This window comes from Dasypus novemcinctus, unplaced genomic scaffold (genome assembly GCF_030445035.2).
Source record: "Dasypus novemcinctus isolate mDasNov1 unplaced genomic scaffold, mDasNov1.1.hap2 scaffold_143, whole genome shotgun sequence".
Taxonomy (NCBI): Eukaryota; Metazoa; Chordata; class Mammalia; order Cingulata; family Dasypodidae; genus Dasypus; species Dasypus novemcinctus.
Window position 1 is genome coordinate 445,110 of NW_026688154.1, and position 20,261 is coordinate 465,370.

The window sequence follows — 20,261 nt, forward strand, 5'->3', positions numbered from 1 at the left end:
CCTGTGGTTTCAGTTGCTACCTCTCAGCATCTCCACCCTGACTGATTGGCAGCACTGCAGCAGCATTGCCAGGGGCAATGGGCTGTAAAAGCTGCAGATCTGTATTTTCCATTGCAGAAGGTATCAAAGACCACTGAGGAGATGGTAAAAGCTGCTACAGGGATGGCATAGGGCTCTCTGGTTTGATAAAGGCAACTGCAGGAATGGTATAGGTGCCCTCTCAGATGGTGATAAAATCAGTGGTGGGGGTGGTATGGGTGTCTCTTCCCTGTGTGGATGATGATAATGGGGCACTGCTTAGAGAGACTAGCTCATTTTCATTCCTTAGTATTTCTGGGGCAGGAGTCATTGCATAAGGTGGCAGAAATTCATGTTTGTATGGCCCTTCTAAAATGGGCAGATTGGCACTGGACTCAGGGTACACTTTCTCTGGGCCCTTTGCATGGTGATTGTTTGGTATGGTCCCTGGGGCAGCACTCCTTGGTTTCTGTATTAGGCAAATTCTAGCTTCCATATTCATGCACTACCCTAACCAAGGTGGATTTTGGCTTACAGCATTTTCCCAAGGATCAATGTAGGGGAATTGGGTGTCCTGGGTTTCCAGTTACTGCATCATGGACTTTATGGATGATCCAGGGATCTAAAATGCCATACTGGGGTCAGCCCATGCCAAAAGTTGGCCATTCTAATTCACAAAGCATCCTAAGCTTTCCTGGTTGGAACCTTATGCTGTATACATCTTCACGGAATGCATGGGGGAAGTTTTTCAGCATACAACTGAAGAGGGTCCTACTTTGTGTGTTTCCCATGTTTCCACCCTGTGCTGATGGTACACAACAGTCACTCAAGCCATACACTTAGTCCATCTCTGGTCACAACCCTCACGGAAACTTTCGGCACCTCTTAACCTTAGCAGGTCTGTATAAACCCCTGACTTGGAAGAGGGTCCCTTTGCAGGGACCCCCCAGACTGCCCTTGATCATATGAGGTCACCACAGAACCACAGATCAGGACTCTGCACTTGCCACACAGAAGTGACTTTCTGCATCTCACCCAGTTGCCACAATCACATGCACACAACCACCCCCCTTTCCTTTTCTCAGACCTGGAGAGGAGGTACCTTCCTCCTGTATTCTCAGGTGTACAGGTGTACTCCCTTTTAGAGAGCTGATCAGTCTCCCTCCTTATTTTAGAATTAGGCTTTTCCTGCACTATGCCCCTGGGGGTCTTACCCATCTGATGTGTAGTGCTCCTTGCTTCATTCTCATTGTCTCTCAAATGCACTGGTGCTCTGGTTCTTCCAGGAGGGCTCTGGTGAAGACCACAACCTCTTTCTGGACTAAAAGGGGAGTCCAGGGGCACCCAGGGCTGGGTTTCACCTGGGCCCTCCCAGCCTCCTCAGAGACATCCGAAAGGGGCAAACAATTGTTGCCACCTCTGATCTTCTCAGTGCAATCCTGGACAAGCCCCCAGAATTGTAGTAGCAGAGAAGTCAGATGTATGTGGTGTTGAAGGCCAGGACACGAGAACTCTGAGAAGGAATTTGACTTATTATTTTTTTAAAGATTTATTTATTTATTTATTTCTCTCCCCTTCCCCCCACCCCAGTTGTCTGTTCTCTGTCTATTTGTTGCATCTTCTTTGACCACTTCTGTTGTTGTCAGTGGCATGGGAATCTGTGTTTCTTTTTATTGCATCATCTTGTGTCAGATCTCTGTGTGTGTGGCACCATTCCTGGGCAGGCTGCACTTCCTTTTGTGCTGGGCAGCTCTTCTTACAGGGTGTGCTCCTTTGTGTGGGGCTCCCCTATGCGGGGGACACCCTGCATCACACAGCACTCCTTGTGCACATCAGCACTGCACATGGACCACCTCCACATGATCAAGGAGGCCCTGGGTTTGAAATGCAGACATCCTATGTGGTAGGTGGACACCCTAACCACTGGGCCAAGTCCACCACCTGGAAGTTGATTTATTTTGACCGGCCAGAATTGGTGGACTCCTGTCATAATAAAAACTGAGCCCCAAATAGAATTTTTTGGGTCCCTTTTGTACAGAGGAAATAAGAGTGGGAAGAAAAATTGTGCTTGTATGTATGCAAAAATATTTTTGTTAGTTTCTTCAAGTGTTTTGTCTGAGTATTGGATTGGTTATTTCCCCCAGGTAAGCTTGAATTAATGCATATCCCCCACATTCCAAGTCAGCGTTTAGCACTAACCACCCCCCCACATTCCAGCTTATATCCTCCCTGAATATCCAAAGCCTACAGAGTTTATACTTCTCAATTGGCTTTCTAGGCATATTTGCAAATAAGTTTGGATTTGTGCACATCTGCTGCTTTCAGCCCTCCATTTATAAAGGACTCCAGCAAGAGGACCGATACCCACCCTAGACTCACTGAAGCAATCCAATCAAAGACCCCAAATTGAATCCAATTCAAGTTCTCAAGCCCACAGGAATGAATTAGCTCCAAGAATATGTGATTTTTCCTGGGCTCCACATAAAGTTTCAAAGTGCCCCAACATGAAGGTCAGTTTCTTTCTCTTGCCTAGTATTTTTTGTTGATTGGCTTTATATTAAAACTCTTGAGACTTCCGGCAAGATGGTGGCTGAGTGAGCTTGCCTTGCCGTCTCTCCTGGGAAGAGGCAGCTGGGCACCGCTGGAGGTTCTCCGGGACCAGGCTTTTTCAGGATTTTTTCAGGGCAGGAAGTGTCTGGACATCGATTTGATGGGAAGGTAACGGAAAGGACTGGTCTATAAGATATAATTTGGGACTTTTCAGGAGGGGGAGGCAAGATGGCGGCTGAGTGAACTTCCCGGTTACTAGCTCCTGGGGGGAATCGGCTGGGAGGCATTGGAGACTCTTTGGGACCGGCTGTTTCGGGATTTTTCCTGGTCCGGAGGTGTCTGGACATCGATTTGGAGGGAAGGTAACAGAGAGGATCCATCTGTGAAATATACACGGAGATCCCAGCTACGTGTGGAGGACTCCCTCCTTGGGTAGGCGGAGCCGAGGCAGCTAGCACTGCGGTGGGCGGCAGGCGGGAGAGCCGAGCCGCGCTGCGCCGCGGTGGCGGGCGGTGGGCGGGGAAGCCGAGTCCGGCCGAGCCCGGCTGAGCCGCGACGGGCGGCGGGTGGGGGACCGGAGCCCAGCTGAGCCCAGCCGAGCCTGGCGGCGGGGTTTCTGTTCTTTGTTTTTTTTTTTTTTATTATTATTATTTTTATTTTTTATTTTTTGTTGTTGTTCTTGTTGTTCTTTTTTTTTTCAATCCTCTCTTTCTTGTCCCCAATATTCTTCTTATACTATTTTACCTTAACAATACAATAGGTCCTACAGGAAATACCTCACATTTGCTGGGTTTCCTCACCCTCCACTGCCTCATTTCTCTGTGAATACATTTAGCCTATCTACACTATCCCCTTTCCCCTACAACTTGATATCCTCCACCATCTGCTATCTCTCCTATATTCCATCTCCCTTTCTTTGATCCACAAAGTGTCTAACTCTTAATTTCTAATACCTTTGTTTAGTTTTCCATCTGGTATTCGTCCCTGAAACTATTACCTTTCTTTTCTCTTTCCCTCTCTCACGAAAACAATAGCCTCTTAGTACGTACCACATTCCTCCCATATTCAGTCATCTACCTCATTATAGGTACTTTCCTACTACTATAACTCTACACAATTTACATGATCTAACCTCCATCCTCCCAGAACTCATATTGTTGCTTTGTAAACATATATCACCAATACTACTTCACACTTTTTCCTTCCTTACACAATTGACTTTCCCCAGCACTAATACTTTCCTTTAAAGTGAGCTTAACTAGCAATAAGAAATAGGAATAAGAAGAACAAAGTGACAAAGAGAAGATATAACACTTAAGCAAAAACAACAGCTAATTAATCTCCAAGACTAGACAAAGAAGCTAAGGAACTGATTAAACCCATCAAGAAAAAATGTTGACAAGACAGCAACAAAAATCTACAAACCAAACGAGTAATCAGGAAATCATGGCTGAATCCAATCAACAAACTGAAAATCAGGAAGGGGGGCAGGACTTCGCACAAGCAATGAAAGATCTCAGAACATTTATCACCGACAAATTTGATGAAGTAATGAAAGAGGTTAACAGCGTGAAGACAACACTTGGAGGGGAAATTGCAGACACGCGCAAAAAAATAACAGATATGATGGAAATGAACACCACAATTCAAGAAATCAAAAATACACTTGCAGCAAATATCAGTAGACTAGAAGAGGCAGAGCAGAGAATTAGTGATGTGGAAGACAGTGCATTGGAAATCAAACAGATAGTAGAAGTGGTCAATAAAAAGGTAGAAAAAATCCAGATAGGACTTAGGGACCTGAATGATAACGCAAAACGCTCAAACATACGTATTATAGGCATTCCAGAAGGAGAAGAGAAGGGAAAGGGGTCAGAAGGAGTGTTGCAGGAAATAATGAATGAAAACTTCCCAAATCTACTGAAAGAGACAGATGTACATATCCAAGAAGCACAGCGCACTCCACTGGTCATAAACCCCAACAGGCCCACCCCAAGACATATACTTGTCAAATTATCCAATGCTCAAGACAAAGAAAAGATTCTAAAAGCAGCAAGAGAAAAGAAAACCATCACATACAAGGGAAACTCCATAAGATTAAGTGCTGATTTCTCATCTGAAATGATGGAGGCAAGAAGGCAGTGGTATGATATAGTCAAGGTACTAAAGGGAAAAAATCTCCAACCAAGAATACTCTATACAGCTAAACTAGCATTCAAAAATGATGGAGAGTTCAAAATATTCACAGATAAACAGAAACTGAAAGAGTATATCAACAAGAAACCTCCCCTTCAAGAAATTCTTAAGGGAATTCTGCAGGAAGAAAGGAAAAAACAGGACAGTCAGAGATGGAGGAGAGTGTAAAAGCAACAAGAAAGACAAAAATAGAAGGGGAAAATAAAATAATACAAACAAAATATAACAAACACAAATCCAACCAAAATATGGCTACCATAAATAACTCTCTAAACGTAATAACACTGAATGTCAACGGATTAAACTCACCTATCAAAAGATTCAGACTGGGACACTGGATAAGGAAATACGACCCATCTATATGCTGCCTACAAGAGACACATCTTAGACCCAGAGACTCATGGAGGTTGAAAGTGAATGGCTGGAAAACAATCATACAAGCAAACAACAACCAAAAAAAGGCAGGAGTAGCTATATTAATATCAGACAAAATAACTTTAAATGCGAAACAATTGTGAGAGACAAAGAAGGATACTATATTTTAGTGAAAGGGACAATTTGTCAAGAAGATCGAACAATCATAAATATCTATGCTCCTAACAAGGGCGCCTCTAAATATGTGAGGCAAACGCTGGAAAAACTAAGTGAAAGAATAGATGCATCTACAATTATAGTGGGAGATTTTAATACACCACTATCAACTCTGGACAGAACATCTCAAAAGAGAATCACTAAAGAAACAAAACATTTGAACAGTATATTAGAAGAGCTGGATCTAATAGACATATATAGATCATTACACCCAAACACAGCAGGATATACATTTTTCTCAAGCGCACATGGAACATTCTCCAAGATTGACCATATGCTAGGCCACAAAGAAAGGCTTAATGAATTCAGAAAGATCGAAATCGTACAAAACAATATCTCTGACCACAGTGGAGTCAAGCTGGAAATTTGCAAGGGACAGAGACCCAGACTTCACACGACAATTTGGAAATTAAACAGCACACTCTTAGAAAAACAGTGGGTCAAAGAGGAAATCTCAAGAGAAATCAATGACTACCTTGAAACAAATGATAATGATAACACAACATACCAAATTTATGGGATGCAGCAAAAACGGTACTGAGAGGGAAATTTATAGCCATAAATTCATATATCAAAAAAGAAGAAAGAGCAGAAATTGAAGAATTAACTGCACATTTGAAGGAATAAGAAAAACAACAACAAAGTAACCCAACAGGAAGAAGAAGGAAGGAAATAACAAAGATAAGAGCAGAACTAAATGAAATAGAAAATAAGAAAGCACTTGAAAAAATAAACAAGACCAAGAGCTGGTTTTTTGAGAAGATCAACAAAATTGACAAACATTTAGCGAGACTAACAAAGAAAAAAAGAGAAAAGATGCAAATACACAAAATAAGAAATGAGAAAGGTGATATCACCACTGACCCCACAGAAATAAAGACTATCATAAGAGGATACTTTGAAAAACTATATTCCAACAAAAATGACAATTTAGAGGAAATGGACAAATACCTAGAAATACATAAGCAGCCCATACTGACGAAAGAAGAAATTGATGATCTTAACAAACCAATCACAAGCAAAGAGATAGAATCAGTCATTAAAAATCTCTGAACTAAGAAGAGCCCAGGGCCAGACGGCTTCACAGGTGAATTCTAAAAAACATTCTGGAAAGAACTAACACCAATCCTGTTGAAACTATTCCAAAAAATCGAAACAGAAGGAACACTGCCTAATTCCTTCTATGATGCCAACATTACCCTAGTACCAAAGCCAAACAAAGACACCACAAGAAAGGAAAATTACAGACCAATTTCTCTAATGAATCTAGACGCAAAAATACTTAACAAAATACTTGCTAATCGTATTCAACAACACATTAAACGAATTATACACCATGACCAAGTGGGATTTATCCCAGGTATGCAAGGATGGTTCAACATAAGAAAATCAATCAATGTAATACACCATATAAACAGATTGAGAGGAAAAAACCACATGATTATATCTATAGATGCAGAAAAGGCATTTGACAAAATACAGCACCCCTTCTTGATAAAAACACTCCAAAAGATCGGAATACAAGGAAACTTTTTGAACATGATAAAGAGTATATATGAAAAACCTAAAGCCAACATTGTTTACAATGGCAAAGTCCTGAAATCCTTCCCTCTAAAATCAGGAACAAGACAAGGATGCCCATTGTCTCCGCTCCTATTTAACATTGTCTTAGAAGTACTGGCTCGAGCACTGAGACAAGAACCAGATATAAAAGGCATTCAAATTGGAAGGGAAGAAGTCAAAATTTCATTATTTGCAGATGACATGATCCTATATATAGAAAACCCTGAGAGATCTTCAACAAAGCTCCTAGAACTCATAAATGAGTTTAGCAAAGTCGCAGGTTATAAGATCAATGTGCAAAAATCAGTAGCATTTCTATACACCAATAATGAGCAAGATCAGGAGGAAATCAAGAAACAAATACCATTCACAATAGTAAATAAAAAAATCAAATACTTAGGAATAAATTTAACTAAAGAGGTAAAAAACTTATACATTGAGAACTATACAAGATTGTTCAAGGAAATCAAAGAAGACCTAAATAAATGGAAGAATATTCCCTGTTCATGGATAGGAAGACTGAATATTATTAAGATGTCTATCCTACCAAAACTGATCTACACATTCAATGCAATTCCAATAAAAATCAACACAGCCTTCTTTAAGGAACTAGAAAAACTAACTATGAAATTTATTTGGAAAGGAAAGAGACCCCGAATAGCCAAAGACATACTGAAAAAGAAAAACGAAATTGGAGGAATCACACTACCTGACTTCAAAACATACTATAAAGCTACGGTGGTGAAAACAGCATGGTATTGGCATAAGGAGAGACATATAGACCAATGGAATCGAATTGAAAGCTCTGATATAGAACCTCACATATACAACCACATAATATTCGATAAAGCCACCAAACCCTCTCAACTGGGAGAGAGTGGCCTATTCAACAAATGGTGTCTGGAGAACTGGATAGCCATATGTAGAAGAATGAAAGAGGATTACCATCTCACACCTTATACAAAGATCAACTCAAGATGGATCAAAGACCTAAATATAAAAGCCAAGACCATAAAAACCTTAGAAAGCAGTGTAGGGAAACATCTACAGGACCTTGTAATAGGTAATGGATTTATGAATATCTCACCAAAAGCACGAGCAGCAAAAGAACTAATAGATAAATGGGACTTCCTCAAAATTAAAGCCTTCTGCACCTCAAAGGAGTTTGTCAAGAAAGTAAAAAGGGAGCCCACACAGTGGGAGAAAATATTTGGCAATCATATATCTGATAAGAAACTTATAACTTGCATATATAAAGAACTCCTACATCTTGAAAATAAAAAGATAAACAATCCATTTAAAAAATGGGAAAAAGACTTAAACAGACACTTCTCCGAAGAAGAAATACAAATGGCAAGAAAGCACATGAAAAAATGTTCCAAATCTCTAGCTATCAGGGAAATGCAAATCAAAACCACAATGAGATACCATCTTACACCCATAAGATTGGCAGCTATGAAAAAAACAGAAGAATACAAGTGCTGGAGAGGATGTGAAGGAAGGGGAACACTCATCCACTGCTGGTGGGAATGCAGAAGGATCCAACCATTCTGGAGAACAGTATGGCGGTTTCTCAAAAAACTAGCCATAGATTTGCCATATGACCCAGCAATACCACTGCTGGGAATATACCCAGCAGAACTGAAAACAAGAACACAAACCAATATATGTACACCAATGTTCATAGCAGCATTGTTCACTATTGCCAAAAGTTGGAATCAACCCAAATGCCCATCAACAGACGAGTGGATCAATAAAATGTGGTATATACACACAATGGAATACTACTCGGCTGTAAGAACAAACACACTACAAACACATGTGATAACATGGATGAATCTTGAGAATCTTATGTTGAGTGAAGCAACCCAGACATTGAAGGACAAATACTACATGACCTCAATGATATGAAATAAATAAGCTGCCCTAGATAGCAAGAGACTGAACGATAGGCTTGCAGGAAATCGGAGGGTGGAGGAAGGATATGAGCCGATGTCTGCAGGGGTGGAATTTAAGACGAGATGGTGGTAAGTATGAACACAAAGAAGAGATAAAAGGGGGGCAAGGGGTTGCCTTTGCTTGGGGCTTTGCGGGTTTGAGGGTGGCTGGGGAGGGACGGGTGGGTAACGTTGCCCGAAAGTGGGGGGTGGGAGGGGTAGCATACGAACCAGGAGAGGGTCAGGTGTTGGTGGAGAGTAAAATGCCGAGAAAATCATATCAAAATATAATAAAGAGGGTTACCTGTTTAGAATGCTCGGAGGGGAGGGTCTGATGCAGGACGGGCTCCTGGGGAATGTCTAAATGCTCATTCTGCCAGAGTGGGTGACACCATGGGGTAGAAACCCAAGTAGTGAGAGTGGGGGTGGACCCACATCCTGGGGAGGACTAATGCCATCCAATAGAGGGAACTGTATCCCTCGAGAGAAAGGGTGGCTCCCAGGGCATTGGGGCAGTTGAGCAAGTTAGGCCCTGAACACTATTCCATCTATCTCTGGAAGTGGCTCCTCAGGAAACGGAGGTTGGCTATCACTGAGGGCACCAAGGTGGAAGGGAAAATGGACGTTAAATGTGTGGAACCAAAGTAAATGGGGGGTAAGAGAGGAGTTTCTTGAGAGTTCACAAGGATGGATATAAAACATGTAATATTACACCATAACATATAGGAGATGACAGACTGATAATGTAAACCATAATGTAAAACATAGGATAACTAAAAATGTAAAGAACTGTGTATCCTAAAGTATGCACCATAATGTAAATACAGATGTCACCTTGTTAGAAAGCTAATGTCTCAGACTCTGTACATCACTTTAAGTAAATATGATATGAATAGGGCGTAAGAGTATCACTGTGGAAGGGAAAAGGTTTTCTGGTGGATGTGTGGGAGTGCTGTATATTATATATATACATTGCTGTGGTCTAGGACTCCTGTGAAGAAAAGCTGAATAATTAGGGGGGGGGAAAAAAAAAAAAAAAAAAAGAAAAAAATAGGATGTGGAATTTTTTCAAGTCAACATTCTTTATCTAAGTTCTTTATCTAACTTTATCCAAGTTCTTTATCTATCCTTTAAACTCATCGCTATATGCCATTCCCTAGTAAGGGACCATGACATTATATTGGGCTTCAAATTTTGGGGAGTTCTGGATCACAGAGTGTTTCAACAATGGCAATGGAGGGATACTGGTATGGGATACCAATGACAGATGATATATGACTGACAGGGAGCTGTACAGAACATATGTCCAGGGTGCATGGTAATGTTTGGATATACTCATAGTGGCAACAATTAAAAACCACAGTAGGGGGGGTACTGGGTTCCTGGCCAGTGGTGCTCTGTCGTGGTCCCTAGGGGAGCAGCGACAGTCTCCCAGGTACAGTGGTGGGGACCGGGAGGGAGTGAGGGTTCAACAGTGAGCCCCTGATACTAATGACTATGCTTGTGAGCTGATAAACCCAAAATAATAACAAGGCCTAGAGCAACTTTGTGCCTGGGAATTTCCTTCTGTCAGCCTTCATGTTACTCAAATGTGGCCAGTCTCGAAGCCAAACTCAGCATGTAAATGCAATGCCTTCCCCCCAGCGTGGGACATGACACCCGGGGATGAGCCTCCCTGGCAACGAGGGACCACTATCAACTACCAACTGATGATGCAACTGGAAAATGACCTTATACGGAAGGTTCAATGCGGATCAGCAGAATATCCATGTCTACATAAAATACCATGACTTTAAAATGCTGTTTGACCTAAAGTAAGGGGGAAATGGAAAGGAGAAATGAGTTTATATGGCTACGAGTTTCTAAAAAAGAGTCTGGAGGCTTGCAGAAGGTTTGCCCTCATGCACAACTGAGCAGAGTCAGAGAGACAGATAAAGCAGATACAACCCCCAGATATTGGTTCCTTTGAGGGCTAAAGAGACCCATGGGAGTTATGGTCATGGCCGATGGGGTTAACTACCAGGGCAGATGGCCCCTCTTTGGAAATGGTGTTTATGTGTGATGAATCTGGACTCAGATGGGATCTCCCTTCATAAGACTTTCATGCTAATGTGCTGGAGGTGCAGTTAATGTTGGGGTTTAAGATATATTTAGGGGATTTGAATCTCTGGACTGACAATGTGATAGCCAGATCCTGAGCCTCAACAGACTCCAGCACCTACAATCTGATTTATTGGACTTACCACACTCAGCTAAGATGGAGGTGAAGAAGGACAACCACCACACCATGGAGCCTAGAGTGATTACAACTGAAAATGGGAGGATTGCATCCAGCATCCAGGTGGAATCTGAGCCTCCTCTTGACATAAAGGTGCAATGGACACAACCAATCCAGTGTCCACATAGAAGAGGTGGCATTGGATTGGGAAAAGTGGACATAATGGACAAAGGGTATGGGGAAAGGCAGGAAGAGATGAGAGGTGGAGGCGTCTTCGGGACATGGAGCTGCCCTGGATGGTGCTTCAGAGGTAATCACCGGACATTGTAAATCCTCACAGGGCCTACATGATGGAATAGAGGAGAGTATGGGCCATGATGTGAACCAATGTATATGAGGTGCAGAGGTGCCCAAAGATGTACTTACCAAATCCAATGGATGTGTCATGATGATGGGAACGAGTGTTGTTGGGGGGGGGGAGAGGGGGGGTGGGGGGGTGGGGTTGAATGGGACCTCACATATATATTTTTAATGTAATATTATTACAAAGTCAATAAAAAATAAAAAAATTAATAAAAAAAAAAAAGAAAAAAAAAAAAAAAAAAAAAAGAACTCATATATCTCCAAAACAAAAAGATAAACAGCCCATTTAAAAAATGGGAAAAAGATTTAAACAGACACTTCTCCAAAGAAGAAATACAAATGGCTAAAAAGCACATGAAAAAATGCTCCAAATCCCTAGCTATCAGGGAAATGCAAATCAAAACTACAATGAGATACCATCTTACTCCCATAAGATTGGCAGCCATGAAAAAAACAGTAGAATACAAATGCTGGAGAGGATGTGAAGAAAGGGGAACACTCATCCATTGCTGGTGGGAATGCAGAAGGATCCAACCATTCTGGAGGACAGTTTGGCAGTTTCTCAAAAAATTATCCATAGATTTGCCATATGACCCAGCAATACCACTGCTGGGTATATACCCATCAGATCTGAAAACAAGGACACAAACCGATATATGTACACCAATGTTCATAGCAGCATTGTTCACCATCGCCAAAAGTTGGAATCAATCCAAAAGTCCATCAACAGATGAGTGGATCAATAAAATGTGGTATATACACACAATGGAATACTACTCAGCTGTAAGAACCAATACACTACAATCGCACGTGATAACATGGATGAACCTTGAGAATCTTATGTTAAGTGAAGCAACCCAGGCATTGAAGGACAAATACTATATGACCTCAATGATATGAAATAAGTTAACTGCCTCAGAGAGCTAGAGTCTGGAAAAGTCGCTTACTGGAAATGGGGGGGTGGAGGAAGGATGTGAGTTAATGTCTGTAGGGGTGGAATCTGTGATGAGCTGGGGGTAAGTATGAGCACAAAGAAGGGACAAAATGGGGGCAAGGGGTTACCTTCGGGTGGGGTTTTCTGGGCTTGAGGGGGGCTGGGGATGGGAAGAGGGGTAATATGGTCCAAGAAATAGGTGGGAGGGAGGGGCAACATACAAACATGGGAGAGTGCCAGAAGTTCGTTGAGAACTAAATGTTGAGTAAAACGTATCAAAGTATAAATAGGAGGGTCACCTGGTTAGGACGCTCAGGGGGTATGGTCTGATGCGGGACGGACTCCGGAGGGAATAGCTGAAGGCTCATTTTGCCAAGGTGGGTTCTACCATTGGGTGGGGTGGACCCATATCCTGGGGAAGACTAATGCCGTCAAATAGAGAGAACTGTATCTCTCGTGAGAAAGGACGGCTCCCAGGGCATTAGATTGGCAGGCGTTGTGGGCCCTAAGGGGAGGGGAAAATGGACGTGCAATGGATAGAACAAAGGTTAAATAAGGGGGTAAAAGAGGAGTTATGTGAGAGTACACGAGGATGAATATAAAACAGCTAATATTACACCAAAAACATATAGGGGACGACAGACTAATAATGAAAACCATAAGACAAAACATAGGATAACTAAAAAATTTAGAAAACTGTACAACCTAAAGTATGGACCACATAGTAAGCACAAATGTTACCTTGTTTGAAAACTATAGTTTCGGAATCTGTACATCAGTTTCAGGAAATATGATATGAATAAGTTAAAAGATTATTGCTGTGGAAGGGAAAAGGTTTTATGGTGGATCTGGGGAAATACTGTATATTGTATATATGAATTTTGGTCATCTAAGACTCCTCTGAAGCTGACATTATGTTGGGATTCACTTTACGGGAAGTTTTGGATCACAGAGTGGTTCAACAATGGCAGCGGAGGAATACTGATATGCGATGTTATTGACAGGATATATATGGTTGACAGGGAGTTATACAGGGCATATGCCCAGGGTATATGGTAATGTCTATATATACTCATAGTGGAAACAATTAAAAACAACAGCTGGGGGGGTACTGGGCTCCTGGCCGGGGGGTCACTGTTGTTGGCCCTGGGAGAGCAGCAGCAATCCTCCAGGTGCAACGGCAAGAACCAGGAAGGAAGGAGGGCCCAACAGTGGGCTCTTAATACTAATGGCTACACTTTTGAGCCTATGCACCTGCAATAAGAACAAGGCCTAGAGTAGCATTGTGCCTGGGGGTTTCCTCCTGACAGCCTTCATGTTACTCAAATGTGGCCACTCTCACAGCCAAACTCAGCGTGTAGATGTGATGCATTCCCCCCAGCGTGGGACACAACACCCGGGGATGAGCCTCCCTGGCACCGAGGGATCACTACCACATACCAGCTGAAGAAGCAACTAGAAAATGACCTTGAATTAAAGATTCAATGCGGAACAGCAGAATATACCTGTCTACATATAATAACATGACTTCGGGAAGCAGTTTGACCTAATGTAAGGGGGAAATGGAAAGGAGAAATGAGATTATAAGGCTGTGAGTCTCTAAAAAAGAGTCTGGAGGTTGTCAGAAGGAATACCCCTATGTACAACTGAACAGAGTCTAAGAGACAGATAAGGTAGATACAACCCCAGGTATTGGTTCTTTTGAGGGATAAAGAGACCCACGGGTTCTATGGTCATGGCAGAAGGGGTTCACTGCCATGACAGATGGCCCTTCTTTGGAGCTGGTGTTTCTGCGTGATGGAAATGGATTCAGAGGGGATCTCTTTTCACAAGACTTGCATGCTACTTTATTGGAATTGTAGTTGGTGCTGAGTTTAAGATATATGTAGGGGATTTGAATCTCTGGACTGATAATATGACACCCAGGCCCAGAGCCTCAACAGACTTCAGCTCCTACACTTTGACTTATTGGACTTACTCCACTCAGCTAACATGGAGTTGAAGAAGGTCAACCACCACAACATGGAGCCTAGAGTGTCTACAACTAGAAGCGGGAAGAGTGCATCCAGTACCCATGTGGAATCTAAGCCCTCACTTGACATAGGTGTGCAATGGACACAACCAATCCAATGTCCACAGAGGAAATGTGAAATGGGTGTGGGAACGGTAGCCATGGGGGCTGCGGGGTGTGGGGAACGGAAGGAAGAGATGAGATGTGGAGGCGTTTTCGGGATGTGGAGTTGTCCTGGATAGTGCCTCATGGACAATTACGGGACACTGTAGATCCCCCCAGGGCCCACTGGATGGAACGTGAGAGAGTCTGGGCTATGATGTGGACCATTGACTATGGGGTGCAGTGATGCTCAGAGATGAACTTACCAGGTGCAATGGATGTATCACGGTGATGGGAGAGAGTGTTGCTGTGGGGGGAGTGGGGGGTGGGGGCGGTGGGGTTGAATGGGACCTCATATATTTTTTTAATGTAATTAAAAAATAGTAAATAAATAAATATTAAAAAAAAAACTCTTCTCTGACACTTAGAATTGGCTGTATTTAATTGATCAAATTTTCCCAGTTCTTCATCTCATTCTAGCCCTGGATATTTGCTATAATTTTTAAGATTGTACTATGTGTGTAATTGTTTTACCCTAAGAAAAAAGATTCTTTCCTAGTTCCTTCTCTGAGAATATTGATCTGTTCTGAGTTTTTTTTTTTTATACACTCCTTTCATTGCCTCCAGCTGTTTTACATGATATGCAAAATCTTGGAGGATGGTCACCTCAGAAAGGACTTTCTGAAGTCAGTATTTCCAGTCAAATGAGGACCAGAGACTCACAAAAAGGGCTTAGGCCAGCCTCAGTGAGCCCTGGAGAGAGGTACAGGTAAGACACCAGAAGCCTTTTTCAGAACTCAGTGAAGCTTGAATTCCTGGCCTGCCAAAAATAGGCACCCTTTAGAAAACTGTTCCCTACAACCCTAAGGAGGTATTGTGCCTTTAAGCTTTAACTGCCTTCCTCCATGTCAGCAGTGGGGTTGAGTCAATGGCAGTGGCTGTCCTTGTCTGGGTTAGCTAAAACAGCAGTTCAGAACTGGAAGTCAGTAATCAAAACTTGCTGATCAAAAGATATGCTCAACCCCACCATTCTCAGGGTAGACTTCCATGTTCCTCTCCACCCACAACAGCCAGCCAGGGACTAGATCCTAAGATAGCCCATATCATGAATGGGGGATGGGTGCCAGCTGTAAGTATAGAGTGAGCTACTCAGTATTTTTTAAACTTGATAAAAATTGTAATCAGACTGTGTAGTGTTCTTTTTTAACAAATCAATTTTATTTATACATATTAATAAAGCTTACAATTCACACAAAGTAAAAAAACAGTGGAATTTGGTATGATCACATAGTTGTGCATTCATCACTTCAATCATTATTGGAGTATTTCTATTATTTCAGTAATAATAAAAAACAGGAAAATTCCTCACCTCTCAACCTCTCTATGATTCCCCTGCTGTACATAGTTGCTATTTCTGGCTACTCTTGCAAAATTATTTATTAGTTCATTAAGTTGTTTTTTTGAGATGTATTCACATACACTATGATCTATCCAAAGTGTATAATCAATGGCTTTTATTATAATCATAATGTTGTACACACAGTTTTTAGCACAGTTTCTCAGCCTTTTCCATACACCATTCTCTGGATGCTGTATAATGCTCCTTTGGCCTCCTGAGCTCCAGAACAGCTGTTACAGACAGTTTCTGACTCTTCACTAGCTCTTTTGGAAGAGAAGTGAGGCCTGAATCTCCCTGCTCTGCCATCTTCCTGGAAATTCCCTTGCTAGTGTAAATATCTTTGGTATACATGGAACAAGATAACCTAGTACACATCTTCCTGACCAAGCATGGAGAAAAGTTTTATATATTTTCCCACATGGAAAATAAGCAATCCAATATCATCTAAAGTTAGGTTAAGATTAGATCCAGAAAACCATCTTGAGTGTCTCTCTATTTGTATTTTTTTACCCTTTAAGGAGGTCATATAAGCATCAGCACATTGCCATTTTACAAGAGTCCATTAGTCTGAGAAAGAAGAAAGCATTCCTATTTAAATGATGTAACAAATCATGTATATTACTCCTAATTAAGTATGTTGAGTTTCCATTTTAAATATAACCTGAATATTGACTAAATCATGTTATATAAGTTTATCGTATTGGGGAAAGAGATAATGCAGGCATTACACATGCAAGTGGGATACTTGTCATTGAATGAATATCTAATTTAGTGATTTTCTTTGTTACATCAGTAAAAGTATCATTATTGGAGTCACTTTTAAGCTCTCAGTCTTTGACTATGGGAGTCCCATCTCTATTGTCTGAATCTAACCTGATTGGTTATATACAACCAATATATACAACCAGTCTTGTATATATCCAATTTTGGCCCTGTCTTATTACAGTTTTCTTGCATAAAGAAGAGTTTATAGTCACCAAATTATAAGTTGTGAAAATGTAGTTAAAGCTTCAAATAAAGTGTCCCAATGCCAAATACATTTAACTTACTGATCTGTAACAAGGGCTGACTAATTTTTAACAGGATACCAAATCTTTTTATTAAACATTTACCTCTTTTTTTGGCCAGTGATCACTTTTGCCTGAATGGAACACTGTTTTAGGTCCATCTTTTTTTTTTTTTAATGAAAATAAGCTTTATTACATCAAGTAATAAATACATACAAAGATGCAAAGAGTTTCAGTCATTTTTTCCCAGACATTTTGATCAACTTACAGGAAACACAAAACTGAAAGCTACACAGTCTCAGTATGAAAATTTTGGGGGATCCTTGTTCGGTATGATAGATTGCTCTTCTGTATTTATAACTTGTGCACTTTTTATTTGACTTCAAAGCACTAATAGTCATGCAAATGCTTAAGCAAAAAGTTATATTAAGCAGAATCTACACTGTATTGCCAAACTGGGACTGGCTACTAAGAAAAGCATGCTGTCAGTATTTGCTAAAACAGAATTCTTAGAGTTGTATTAGCTTATGAAAATAACAACTTAGGTAACATAAATATATTCAAGAGAAGATTAAAGTGAGATACTGGTATCTTGGAGGCAAACTATAGTTTGATGTAAGATAGGTAATTTTCCAAGTATTATTTTTTTAATCAATGCTTAAAAAAATACCCAGGTACGTCCTAACTACTTAAAACACAAATCCTAATCAACTGCAAAATCTTTTCTCAATCTTAGTCGGTAGGTTCAGAGCCTAATGAACCATGAAAACAAACTGTTAACATTTTGAAAACAATAGAGTTACGTCTGAACAGGTAGATGAACTGTAACTTCTCATCTTGTAAAAAGATGGAAAGCCTTCAAAGCTAACGAGGTGGCTAGGATCTGGCATTCTGTTCTGTTTTGGCCAAGCACTCCCGAACCAGTCCTCTAGCATGAATGATGCCTCGTTTCAATCTCTTCATGGCGCTCTTGCTCCCTGCGTAGGTGGGTCTGATCTCTTTCCCCAGCTCTTTGATGATGGCCAGCAGCTCAGCATATTTGCTTTGGGGCACCTGGCTCTTCCCAGTTCCCTGGGTGTAGCCAAGGGATGGCCGCCATAGTCACTCAGCAGCTGGTGGTACTGCGAGGATGTGGCCATGCTGGTAGAAGGACAGTGGACACTTCCAGCCGCGTTGAGGGAGGCAGCGGGCATGTGCGCATTCAAGTTCGGTTTGTAAGGCATCCCCGTGGGCGGCGGGGCGCAGGGCGTGCGGGGCCCGGCCCGCGGTGGTGGCTGTGGCAGGTAGCGAGGCGGAGAGGGGGCGCTGCGCCCATGGCCCCTGCGCCCGTCCGTGCGCCCGCCGGGCTCCCGCGCACTTTTTGTTGGCGGTGGCTCCGGCCGCACCGGCAAATATCTAGGTCTGTCTTTATCATCTAGATATTGGCAAACCCAGCAATCAGTTAAATTTATAATGCTAGAAACCCTATAAATAACTGGAGTTGAGCTAAATCTAACCTTAGAGAAGTAGCAGTGATTAATAGTGATATAGCCTGTGCATAAATTCAAAATTGTTTCCCAGTGTACCTGGTCCCCAAAATAGCCAAATAAGTAATATAGGCCCTACAGTCTTTGAATGATCAGATATGATGTGAGACTAAATGTGTATTTAGGGTTGCCTCCAGATGAGATATGGAAGATATGCTAATCCAAGCTGCCTTGGATGTGGAGAATATGTAACTCGCCTGGAGGAAATAACCTATCTGATACTAAGATCAAACACTGAAGAACCTAACCAGAGGTCTGTTTGCCATCACTGTTAGTCTCCCTAATCCTATATCCTCTGTATAAAAGGGTCTGAAAAAAGCTATTCGGGCCTCGGTTTTTATTAGGACAAGAGTCCACCGAGCCCAGCCGGTTGAAATAAACCAACTTCCTTCTCGGTACTCTCATGTCGTGGCCTTCGATACCTCGCACACCTGATTTCTCTACAACAATAGCATTGCTTTTTAAATTTTTAAAATCACTTAATAAGTTGTTTCTTTGTAAACCAATCAATAATATTTTACACCATGCTTTAAAATTTAGGTAATCAAGACCACATTAATAATCCATAGGCATTTAGAATGAGATTCCATTTGCTCAGTTTTGCATTGTAAGCAGCATAATCACTGCAAAGATATACTCTGAATGTATATTAAATTATCTCATTTATACTAACTCTTCTAAGAAAGGATGTATTCTGTTTAGCTCTAGCTGGAGGTATCAAATTAAAAATTAATTAAACTTTACTGTATTTGAGAATAGCTTTGGCTTAATTACCAATACCTTCAGCCATTTGTTTTATATTTACATACGTATACATGGGTAAGTCATATGTGGATTTGTTTATTGTTTTTATGAAATCTATCTATAACAATCTACTGCTAATAACAGACACACTATTGACCCGACCCACGGATCAGTAGAACCAAGACCTGAGGGAGGGATTGGGAATGAAAAGGGACAAGAGACACAAAGAATGGAGACAAGACAGGATTCTGATCAAGTCTCATTTATTGAGGGTCAATCAGGGGTATTTATAGCCAGGGATGAATGAGGTGGTACATACTGATGACAACACATGTGTCAGTAAATGATTGATTAACTAGATTTTGATTCTCATGCCACATGCATGTGCAGATGGTTATTTGGCAACGTCAGTGGAAAGACTTTCGTGCTCTTTAGGGAGTGCCCAATTGGAGCCCGGGGGAGTGGTGTAAGAATAGAAACTTAATTGCTTCAGCGAGGGTGGGGAAATGGAAACTTAACCGGGTTAGTATCTAAAAATAGTGCTTAGCAACAAGATGGCCAATACAACACCTGTGCCAGAGGCAGCTTCCCACACACTATGTTGCTGTTTAAAATTGGCCCTCAGTTCTGTTCTAGACTCATAGTTCAGTTTATTTTATTGCCCTCAACCTGTCATAACCAGAAGCAAAACACTGGAACTTTAAATTAAAACTCAACTCCACTTATCTAAAGGTTTGTTTATTCATACTATTTTGCTGAAGGACTCATACATATATATAAATCAATAAGTTAATCTGTGCAGTTTGACAGCAATATTAGAATCCCATGACCCTGTAATTCTTGAAGGAAGTGATGTATATTTTTTGGATAATTTAGAGAAATGTTGACCTTTCCAGCTATTTTTTAAAAAATGAACAGTTCTTCCTTTTAACTAATTTACGAATTAATCTTTCTGAATTCACTTGTTTCTGAAACTGGTCTTAAGCAAAGTTCTGATGTCTAGGCAATTAATAGAGACTGTGTAATCCTAAGAAGACACTTCAAAGTGAATTAAACTGTTTTTCACTTGAGAGAAACAAACAATTCCCACCAAACCCTGAAA

General features: G+C 41.2%; 1 pseudogene; it reads right to left on the reverse strand.

Annotated features, from left to right (window-relative positions):
• Positions 1 to 17,573: 17,573 nt before the first annotated feature.
• Positions 17,574 to 18,112, reverse strand: LOC131277560 (cyclin-dependent kinase 2-associated protein 1 pseudogene; annotated as a pseudogene).
• Positions 18,113 to 20,261: the final 2,149 nt, after the last annotated feature.